This window comes from Armigeres subalbatus, chromosome 3 (assembly GCF_024139115.2).
Source record: "Armigeres subalbatus isolate Guangzhou_Male chromosome 3, GZ_Asu_2, whole genome shotgun sequence".
In the NCBI taxonomy this organism is placed as follows: domain Eukaryota; kingdom Metazoa; phylum Arthropoda; class Insecta; order Diptera; family Culicidae; genus Armigeres; species Armigeres subalbatus.
Window position 1 is genome coordinate 257,270,927 of NC_085141.1, and position 12,053 is coordinate 257,282,979.

The 12,053-nt window shown below is 39.0% G+C and overlaps 1 protein-coding gene across 9 annotated transcripts in view; it reads right to left on the reverse strand.

The window, feature by feature from the left end:
* Positions 1-12,053, reverse strand: part of LOC134223771 (reversion-inducing cysteine-rich protein with Kazal motifs) — a 102,371-nt gene that overhangs the window by 57,812 nt on the left and 32,506 nt on the right. The gene's annotated exons all lie outside the window — the stretch shown is intronic.

The following is a 12,053-nucleotide window of genomic DNA, read 5'->3' on the forward strand; positions in this document are numbered from 1 at the left end:
GCGCTGCACTGGGTCATTACCAAGATTTGGGAGGAGGAAGTTTTGCCGCAGGAGTGGATGGAAGGTGTCGTCCCATCTAACAAAAGGGTGATAAGCTGGATTGTAGCAACTACCGCGCAATCACATTGCTGAACGCCGCCTACAAGGTACTCTCCCAAATTTTATGCCGTCGACTAGCACCAACTGCATGGGAGTTCGTGGGGCAGTACCAGGCGGGTTTTATGGGCGAACGCTCCACCACGGACCAGGTGTTCGCCATTCGCCAAGTACTGCAGAAATGCCGCGAATACAACGTGCCCACACATCATTTATTCATCGACTTCAAAGCCGCATATGATACAATCGATCGGGACCAGCTATGGCAGCTAATGCACGAACACGGTTTTCCGGATAAACTGACACGGTTGATCAAAGCGCCGATGGATCGGGTGATGTGCGTAGCTCGAGTTTCAGGGGCATTCTCGAGTCCCTTCGAAACCCGCAGAGGGTTACGGCAAGGTGATGGTCTTTCGTGTTTGCTATTCAACATCGCTTTGGAAGGGGTAATACGAAGAGCAGGGATTAACACGAGTGGTACAATTTTCAATAAGTCCGTCCAGCTATTTGGTTTCGCCGACGACATAGATATTATGGCACGTAACTTTGAGAAGATGGAGGAAGCCTACATCAGACTGAAGAGGAAGCTGAGCGGATCGGACTAGTCATCAACACGTCGAAGACGAAGTACATGATAGGAAGAGGTTCAAGAGAAGACAATGTGAGCCACCCACCGCGAGTTTGCATCGGTGGTGACGAAATCGAGGTGGTAGAAGAATTTGTGTACTTGGGCTCACTGGTGACTGCCGAAAATGACACCAGCAGAGAAATTCGGAGACGCATAGTGGCTGGAAATCGTACGTACTTTGGACTCCGCAAGACGCTCCGATCGAATAGAGTTCGCCGACGTACCAAACTGACAATCTACAAAACGCTAATTAGACCGGTAGTCCTCTACGGACACGAGACCTGGACGATGCTCGTGGAGGACCAACGCGCACTTGGAGTTTTTGAAAGGAAAGTGCTGCGTACCATCTATGGTGGGGTGCAGATGGCGAACGGTACGTGGAGGAGGCGAATGAACCACGAATTGCATCAGCTGTTGGGAGAACCATCCATCGTTCACACCGCGAAAATCGGACGACTGCGATGGGCCGGGCACGTAGCCAGAATGTCGGACAGTAACCCGGTGAAAATGGTTCTCGACAACGATCCGACGGGCACAAGAAGGCGAGGTGCGCAGCGGGCAAGGTGGATCGATCAGGTGGAAGATGACTTGCGGACCCTCCGTAGTAGACTGCGTGGTTGGCGACGTGTAGCCATGGACCGAGCCGAATGGAGAAGACTCTTATATACCGCACAGGCCACTTCGGCCTTAGTCTGATTAAATAATAATACATAATCCCATTCTGAGTCGACAAATACGTATTTAGTTTTCTTCTATAAAATGTCTCCGGTGTTTTATTAGAAATGTTCAACAGAAAACGAAAAATATCTTTGACTATTCTATCTCATTTTTTTCATAAGTGATCCGATTCAATATTTATAACGTCACGATCAGAGTGTGAATGTAATCAGATATGAATCAAATCAGTAAAACTTTGTCAAAGAGGCAAAGTCGTGGCGTAGATTACTGAGGCCCTTGTGAAGTATTTTTAGAGCGCCTCTTTTTTAATAAAGAAGTCGAACATTAATTACATAAGCACTTATGGGGGAGGGGGGGTCTGACATTTTCTTATGCCCCCTATAAAAAAAAATTAGTTTGGAAAAATCTTATATGGGAAGTCTTCTTATATGGAAGTCGGTTGAGGATGAAAATTTGACAACAATTTTTGCATGCTTCATATGCACAAACTCATATACAAGGACAAACAGACAATAGCTTGGTTCGTCGAGTTGGTTGCATAAAAGACTATGGATCTCCGAGCTTACTATAAAAAAAGTTGAATTTGGAAGGAAATGATATCCTTTTGTTACAAGTTTTTGTATGAGAAAGCAAAAACTATTTCTTCATACCTGGCAAACTGCAGTCGCAAAAACTTTGCGATCACATTTCTGAAACACAATCTGAAAAACATATTTTTGAGCATTTTAGAAAGGTGCAGAGGATTCGTCTAGTTAGCTAATGTATGCTATTAACAATAATCTATCTGCATATACTATATTCGCATATTCTGGTTTTGACCCTAAAATATGCCATAAAACAACGCTGATAAAAGAATATGAAGTATGCTTCAGTATAATCACATAAGCCTTGAATAAAATAAGGTTTTAAATAGAATTTGAATCAGAATACAAAAAAAAAACACAATTCCTATATGTTTATATACATACAGGGGTTAGACAAAAAGGAAAAGATAGGCAAAATTTTGTCGAAGTTCAAGTCAGCATAATTTTGCGTAGAATGATCCGATTTCGATGAAACCGGGACCTTCGGACGCGGAAACTCTTCTAGTATACTGTCCCTATGTAAAACCTCAGATTGGCCCTTGGCCACCGGAGATGTTCCGGCTTTTCCGAGGATATGTTAAAAATGCATTTTTTCTTCTGCTTGTCATTTTATCTGACGTTTACTGCCATTTTGTTTTATACTCTTCCTGGAAACTAGAACTAATAAGCTGATCAATGCTGGCTGCAGATCGAAAATTCGTTTGGTATACGCAAAGATATGGCCATTTTCGTAAAATCGGTACGGGATTGGCCATACACCCTGAACAAATGTCACTTTCGCAGAACACCCGGGACCTGTTACAAATTGGCCAGAGAGTCTTACAGTCACCATAATGTATCTTTGATAAAGATCCTATATTCATTGTCTTGGGAAAACATGAATTTTGACACCCATATATGCATAGTTTCAGACGGTGCCAAAACCGGCCCCTCCTGGAAGGCCATTGGAACCTGCTATAAGGGTGGCAGTGGACACTATCATTCTGGAAATGTTTCTATAATCATCGTCTCGCAAAGTCATGAACATAGATACCCATATTTGCATTATTCCGATCTGTTATCATTTCATCATGTTCCCGGAACCGTTTTTACGGAAATGGCCATATCTCTGCGTAGTTTTGATGGATTCTCGATCTACAGCCCCCGTTGGCCGGCATATTAGTTCTAGTTTTTGGAGAAAGCATAAAACATGATGAAAGTAAACATCACATAAAATGATAAGCAGTGGAAAAAATGCATTTTGTACATACCTTCGGAAAACCCAAAACATCTACGGTGGCCAAGGACCAATCTTAGGTTTTGCAGGAGAGCAGTATACTAGAAAAGCGTCCGGTTCTGATGGTCCTGATTTTATCAAAATCGGATTATTGTACGCAAAGTTATGATGATTTGAATTTCGACATAATTTTACCTATCTCAACCTTTTTGTCTAACCCCTGTACTTACTGATATAGAGGTGAGCTGACAAAAAATTGATCAGATTCGGGAGCACTCATTCAACGAAGAAAGCGGAAAAAATGCTGGGGTATTGCCTAATCGCCAATGGTAAACGGAAACACGGCGATTTATTACAGACTGCTTCTTCTGTTACTATAATTCTATTGGTCGGAAAGATTTTATTGGACTTTGAGAAAATGAAATCAAAATTGCGTATTTAATGTAAAATCAATTCAATAAAAATTCCGCGGAAAAATAATAAAATTTCGTTTCGTTTCGAAAAAAATCGAATTAAATGGACGTTGATTTAGTATCGTTTCGAAGTCTCGAAAGTTAATATATATTTCGTTTCGAATCAACACAGACATTTTAAATTTCGTTTCGTTTCGTTTCGTTAGGAAAAAGTGTCTTATCGCATACCCTTAATGTAATCTATAAACATTTCATAATATAATTTCAATGAACATTTTAAACCGTCTTACCCTATTTCATTCGATCGAAAGGCGAACCCTTGAATATTAGTCAGATCAGCAAAGATCTGGAAAAGCGATTTTTGTCAGTTATGTCCATTCACATGGTTGGGTCCAGCAAGCTTGACGTCGCAGTCACCCGGGCAGAAGCCATGAACATAATAACAAAACATGGTATGGACTTGATTGATATAAGAGATAAAAGAACAGGCAAAAATATCAAAATTTTGCGCCAAAATAACATTTCAATATATGCTATGGATAAGACCAAACTAATGGAACAAAATATTAATAATTTCTTACAAATAGCATAACTTGATCTCCTCATGATATTTTAGTGCAAAATATTGATATTGCCATCTGATCTTTTATCTCTAATATCAATCATGTCCATATCTCATTTTGCTATCTAATCAACATATGATATTATTGAGCTATTTTCACTCTCGAATACAAGGATTATTCACCGTCAGCAGTGTGTGAGATCGCGGGGGTGGTAATGGAGAGAAATATGACAATCGACGATTTGAAATAAGGTTTCGGTCATTTCAAGAATGTTTCTTTGCCACCTGTTGCGAAACTGGACTGCAAACAATTGCAATTGGTGTCTTAGAAGGGAAAGGAGCGGATTTATTCCCCATTTGATTCTTTTTGCGTCACTTTCTCCGAGTCCACAATGCTGTTAAATTGTACATATGTACCGATGTACTGTGCTAATTGGAAGCAGCTGGGCAACACCGCTCATGTGGAGAGAAGTAAGTGATGGGGCTTGTAAGATGGCACCGAAATGTGTCTATTGCAACAAAGCTTGCCCGACGTACATACGCGACAAATTCACCAGAAACGGTCTCTGCAGCACCGTTCCCGGTGAAGCTACGCCGAACTGTTGAGGTAGGTTCCTTCTCCAATTGTTTCTGACATCATCTTCTCGTCTCTTCCTTTGGACGATCAAGGTAGCTCTGACTCCGAAGTTAAAAATGGGTCTCCCTTTATTTTCAAATACTCAACAAGGAAATGAGTAAAACAGAGCCCCGTCCAACATGGTCAAATGAAAAGCTGGTATACTGAAAAACGTTCAACTTTTGTGGTTTCACATTAGGATAAACGAGAGTTTCCACCGCTTCTGGAAATATCTAAAATCCCAGATGCCCGAATGACAAAAATGCCCCGTCATTCGTCGATAAGGATAACATGATTCCGATTCTACAGTGGAACTGTCGAAGTATACTTATTAGGATCGGGAAATCAATATGGAGGAGTGATCAAAATACAGTACTCTTTCTAAAGAGTCGATCTTACTCCGAGGTCAGGCACCGAAGCCGTCGCGTGTTAGGTGACTATTTGGGGAAAAGACCTCAGTATCACGTCGATATATCTTCCTCCCAACACCGTGATATCTCGTAGAGATCTCTCGCACATCTGCTCTGTTGTGCACGAGCCACGGTTGCTCTTAGTTTCCACGGTACAGGCTGGGGAGAAACGTACGACGCACGGTGTAAAAAAATGGATTATTATCGAAGTTTCATGTACCTCTGATTTTTTTTCACAGAAAGTTAGGCAAGGCCACTAGAAATAAGGTACGGGGTGTTTAAAAATATTTCATCGGCGATTTTCTGAAAAAAGTGATTTTCAATGTTTTCTTCCTTAATATACTAGAAAGTCAATTGATAACTCAGCAATAGATAAATTATTGTAATTAGCCCTCAGAATTAAAAATATACATATTTGTAGCCTTTTCAGTATAGAAAACCTATCTTAAAACGTCTCTAAAATTTGTAAGAATATTGTTTTTTATTGGTTAAGGCGTTTTTTTTTTCAAGTGTTTCTTTCGTATTTAATTTTTGCGTTTTTAATAATCCTCAATCGCCGGAATCTATACTGTTGACTGATGAATATTCACTTGAATATTGTTTTTGCAATTCTATCTTTTGACATTTGCAATATATAACCTGCCCATTGAAGTGCGCCGAACATTTTTTGTTCTCAATTACTGTTTATTTGCAGTTTTTAATTCAAGTATTTTAAAAGATTCATAATATTTTCGCTTTTAAACATATGATATTCCTTGTAATTCGTGCGTAAGCGCCACTCGTCATTTACTGGCCCCTCACTATGCATTGTATGTAGACCCTTCTGGTCGGAAAGTTTGAAAGCTTCCTAGTCTGCTTCTTTACATTTCATGTCCGTAATTGCCCACCGGTAAAATTAAGGTATTATAAAGAGCAAATTTCTTTTCCGTCTGTATTATACAAGACCTAACTTAGGCCTAAAACTTGTTATGTACTCTATTTGCATTAGAAATACTTCACAGTAAACGTCTTTGTCAGTATTTGCAAACATTTCAAAGGTATTTTTTCTACACGTTCAAACACACCCCTTTCAAGCACTATATCAGCACAAGCAACACTCAGCTTATCTCTGTCTCTACACGCAACCATGTACTTCATCTCGGCAGTACTTACGCATATGCTCTCGGGTCTTGCAGACGAAATGGTGGAAACTTTTGTCTTACTGAAGATTGAGATGGTAATTCATTCTACAAATTGTTATAGATAGAAATATAAATTTGTTTGAAGTTTTTGGAGAAATTGTTTCCTTTGAATACTTGTGGATTGCTGTTGTGAATACGGTCTTTTACGACTTTCGTAACTAACTTACTGCCCATAAAAGTATGAATGACCCACACAGAAATGGAATCACTCAAATATGGGACAGTTGTGCTTGAAGCAACAGCTCAGCTTCGGTAACATGCAGTCGGAAATGAATTTCGCGCTGTATAAAGCCCTAGTCCATCCGATAGCCTATTTCGAACATGAAGCATGAACACTGTAAGAAGAAGGTCAGGAAGATTTAGGGTTTTCAAGTAAAATGTGCCGCAAACAATATTCAGTGAAGTTCTTGTACATGGCGTGTGCCACAGTAATGATGAGACACTGTATCTAGGAAATATTATGAATCCTATAAAATATGGCAAACTGACAAAGGGCTGGCCATCTAGTGCGAATGTCGGAAGAAAAAAATGTGAATACAACAGATAACCAAAGCTAGAAATAGATTATACTTGCTGAAAAAATTGAAAAAAGATTGTCAATAAAGCAAAAATAAAACAAATATCCGAAAACATACTTTAAAAACGCTTAATTCTCAGAAGAAAAACATATTTTTTTAAATTTTAGATCCGTTTCAAGATAGGTTTTCTATACAAAGGAGGTAACAAATATGTATATTTTCAATTCTGCGGGCTAGTTACAATAATTTATACGTTGCTGTGTTATCAATTGACTTTTTAGACGGTATATTAAGGAAGAAAACATTAAAAACCACTTTTTTCAATGTTATGAAAACTCATATGTGAATATGTACGTTATGTGGAAGATATTGATTTGAAAAATGTATTGGAGGTAACCACTTTCCTCCAATGGGACTCGAGCCCACGACCCTCAGTACGCAAGACTGGAAAGAGGTTACCTCCAATACATTTTTCAAATCAATATCTTCCACATAACGTACATATTCACATATGAGTTTTCATAACATTGTAAATTAACGTCCAAGTCGGGTGGTTTAATCCCCGGAAATAGGCAATTACCTTTGATTGAACTGAACTTGAGTTGCGTGCTCTTGCCTACGCAATGCGGTCGGGTCTGAGCTTGACGACCGACTGGCAAATAGCTTACACAACCTCACTTGATCAGTACCGTTGCTGATGAAGAATGTGTATAGCCGCCAGACATTCTAAATACTCACGCTCCTCTAATGTGAACGTGTACAATACACATGTGGAAGTATTGGCTTGATAAATGGATTGCGAGTGATTTGACTATGCGTCCAATTAGGGAATCTCGAGCTCGTTCAGTAGCCGCTAGGTTGCGAAGGCCGACGGAGGTCCTTCGTAGCTTAGTTGGTTAAAGCACCAGTCTAGCGTACTGTAGGGTCATGGGTTCGAGTCCCATCGAAGGGAAAGTGGTTACCTCCAATACATTTTTCAAATCAATATCTTCCACATAACGTACATATTCACATATGAGTTTTCATAACATTGTAAATTAACGTCCAAGTCGGGTGGTTTAATCCCCGGAAATAGGCAATTCACTTTTTTCAAAAAATCACCGATGAAATATTTTTAAACACCCCGTACCTCATTTCTAGTGGCCTTGCCTAACTTTCTGTGAAAAAAAATCAGAGGTACATGCAACTTCGATAATAATCCATTTTTTTACACCGTGCGACGACAACCGTTCAACAATGATATACGACTTCTGCGACGACTTTAATATGTCGGTTTTGAATACAGGAGAAGCTACAAGCGAGTGGCTCCTCCAGCAAAATCTTTCTATTTTTTGCAAACTCATTATCGTTAGTTTGTACTTGGAAGATTTTCCAATATCTCCATGGTAGTGATCATTTGCCGATCGAAGTCTCGATTTCCAGTGGACATAATCAATCTATTTCTATCGTCCTCTCATATGCCCTCATGAAGCACATCGATTCAGGAAAATATGCCGAGGCCATCAATGATAGCGTACAGCGTGAGAACTTATCGCGAGAAATTCGCCGGGTGTTAAAAAATCAGATAACACGGTTCGATCGTTCTTCACAAACGGTACATTGTGCTCAAAATCCGATTGAAAAACTGAATAAAATGTACTTTTGTTAAAGGAATGTCGCTCGAGACTTCAGTAAAAACTCTGTGGACCGTCGGGAGTAGAATGCGCAACGCTCATCCGTAAACGAAGATCATTAAAGCTCGTCGTGGTGGATACTGGACTTTGCAGAAAAAAGTTTGAGTCACGTGATACTTGTGCAGTGATGATATGGATCACCCCTTTTCAATTATTGAATTCTCGCTTGCTCTCCTTGTATGCAACAATTCCGCTACGGAGTGGGATAGAATCAGGTTCAATTTGCCCAAAAACCTCTAATACATCGCGAAGAGGCGCTTATTGAGCTTGTTCAATCAGTTACTGGAGTGCAACATTGTTCCGGATGTTGCCTCCAAGAGATGGCGATAACCAACAAAAAGCCTGGAAAACCCACATCGGATTGTAATTCGTATCGCCTCATAGCGATCCTGTCCTGTCTTTGGAAGCTTTTGGAGATGATTCTCTTCCGGGTTGAATCGAATGGTTTGTTGTCAGACACATAATTTGGTTTCTGCAGACGCAAAAGTACGAACGAATGTTTTGCGTTGCTTTCTTCAGAAATTCAGCTTACTTCCGCTAAAAACAGAAAATGGGCACGGTGTTTTGGAATTTTTGGCTTTTGATTCAGTTTGCGTCGATGTCTTATCTGACAAATTCCACGTGCGTGAGCTTTCACTGATTTTGAACAACTATTTGTACAATTTGTTATTAAGTAAGCGTATGAGTATCGTGGCCCCAGATCTGCACTAACCGAACATCTCCAGGTCTGAGGAAAGCAATGTCAGTTTGAATGACGGGTACAATCGCCGTCAAAATCAATTACGCCCATTTTAAAAAAGTTCCTAGCATAGTATTAGAGCCTTGAAATTTTGGATTCTTTTAATACAATATCTTTTTAAACAGCTTGCATTCTTTGTATTGAAACCTTGCAGAGTTGTATACGTCAAGATTTTATATATTAATTATAATTCTTGTTTTATGTACACCTCTATTTAGTATTCGAAGAAGGCAAAACACAATTAGCGAATGTCTACTGTACAGATGTTCTTACAAGAACGTCCTAATTTGGGACTTTATCAAATGCATCTATGTACACCCGATTCTGTTTTCACACGGATTTTTTTTACACGGCCGTGTAAAAAAAATCCCATACAATATTTTTGCAAAGTTGCTCCATTTTACATGATTCGTCGAGATATCATAAAACTTTTTTTACACGGATTTTCAAATTTAGAACTGAAAACTTTTTTACACGGAACGCATCCCCCGTGTAAAAAAAGAATCGGGTTATAGCAGACAAGCTGTGATAAAACCAGGGGGAGAATCCCCACCCCAACATGTGCGACATCTGGATTTGGTTCTAAACTGTAAACAACAGTGTTAATTCTCTACCACATTTTTGTTATGGCGAGGCAATTTTTATGCACACTTTTGTTTTCGATATTTTATCATGCAGCAATATAACGATGTGGGATGCTTGAGATACCTGCTTGATTATAGGGACTCGAAAAAGAATTTATTTACAGTATTGCAAATTTTGCGCCGTATTCGACTCCCATGCAAAAAATATTGTCCCACCAAAATATGTTCCCACCAGTTTCTCCATATATGGATGACGTCTCCGCTGCAAGAAAGAGCTTTTTGGGGTGTGAGAAAAGGTGCAAGAATGATGTTTTGGATTGTGCTTTTGCTAATTTCTATACAATTGGACGTGTGAGCATTTGTTTTGGTACTTCGACAAATTTGCACGGTAGTCTATTCTTCGGTGAGAAAAGCAATAACTAATCGAATATAGAAATGTTCACATTAACGATTGCGCCCTAACACCGGTTCTAAGCTTCGATGCAGAATACACGAGCTTTGTTCGCCAGTGAGAGGCGTATGTGGCCCTTGGATAAAACGACTATTTCTCGTGTATTCCCTGTCAGAAACAGTAGGAATATCGCGTTCCGTGTTAAAATAGTAAGAATAGTTTTTTTTATTTATATATTTTTTAAATTATTTTATTAATACACAAATGGTGAACTAAAGATACACCAGAAAGACCAGAGATGAAATTTTGAGAAAAATCAATATTATTATTTAGATATATTAATTACATAGATGCAATTTAATGAGTGTTATCTTATTTATTTTTGTTTGAAAGTTAAAGGAAATTCTGCAGGTGGAACACTTCAGCAAGATATAACTCAAGGCTCCACCTCCATACATCTTTCCTTCCGCTTTTGTGGCACTTCCACTTAACAACCCGCTGCGACAACTTTTTCGACAAGGCCACGATAATCCGTGAGGAAGATCACCAGCTTCACAACAACATTATTGTGGAAAAGCCTATTTAGGGGCACTAACTATTCTAAAACGATTATTGATACGTGATACAAATTTAAACAAAAATTTGTAGTTTTTTTTTTCTTTCGAAATTATGTAAATACAGAATCGACCCGATTTTGTCACTCCCCAATTTTATTCACCCTCGATTTTGTGTACCTCCTAAGCAGAATCATAAGTACTAGAACACTAGTGGCGCTGTAGTCAATCAAATTATTTTGCCAAATTATGCTTCCACAAGCTTCAATTGGCCATAATGTATGCATCATGTTGTAGTGCATTTAGTACCGGTATATTAGCTGCCAGGTCGAAGTAAACCTAGATGTTAGTCTCGCGAACAGGAACGACATTAGCGATCTTATACTTTTGAATCCACTACCCCCAATTTTATCATGGTTTCGACCCGATTTAATCACCCCAAAACATTTTGAAAATGTTAGTCATTCTTTTTATTTTTGTAAATCATACTGCAACCAATAATGATTTTCATGAAATAACTTTTACCGCCTATGGTTTATTATGAATCATTTCGGTGTACCTGTCAAGAATTTTGTAAACCTTTCGACAAATAATGAGTAGTTCTGTTCGCATATTTTGCCTTCCCAAGGCATAAACTGAGTCGTATTTGTGAAACAAATTAAAACATTTTTTTTCGATTTTGTCACATTTCCTATTTTATCATCCCAACATCTCGTTGATAAGCGCCAACTCGAATTACGCCTATTCTGTTTTCAATTTGGCGCGCGATAGCGGTGCTTAAAGGCCCAAGCAAACCAGGCTACACATCCACTGCGAGCACGTTTCTCTTGCAAAAGTGTGACTGTTTTTACAGCATTCTGAGAAGTCTAAAAACAGTCTGTCTCTATCTATTCTATCGCCTTTATGGGCATGGCTGTGGAATCGGCTTCAAAATAAATCAAGTTGACGCGAATTCATTCTCAATTCACACTTGCACATAACTATAGCATGAAGGCATAATGTGCTGCGCTTAAGGGATAACATGTCAGAACCAAATTTCAAATTTATCTTTAGATTTAATGATTTAAAATGAATACATGCTGTACATCATTTTATGCATCGGTAATTAGCATGCAACAAGCTTCGCACCAAACTTCACATTCACACAGGTTCAGACAGAGAGAGTCCAATGCGAAAGCAACTCATTGAAAAGCGATAAATGTATGCTCAA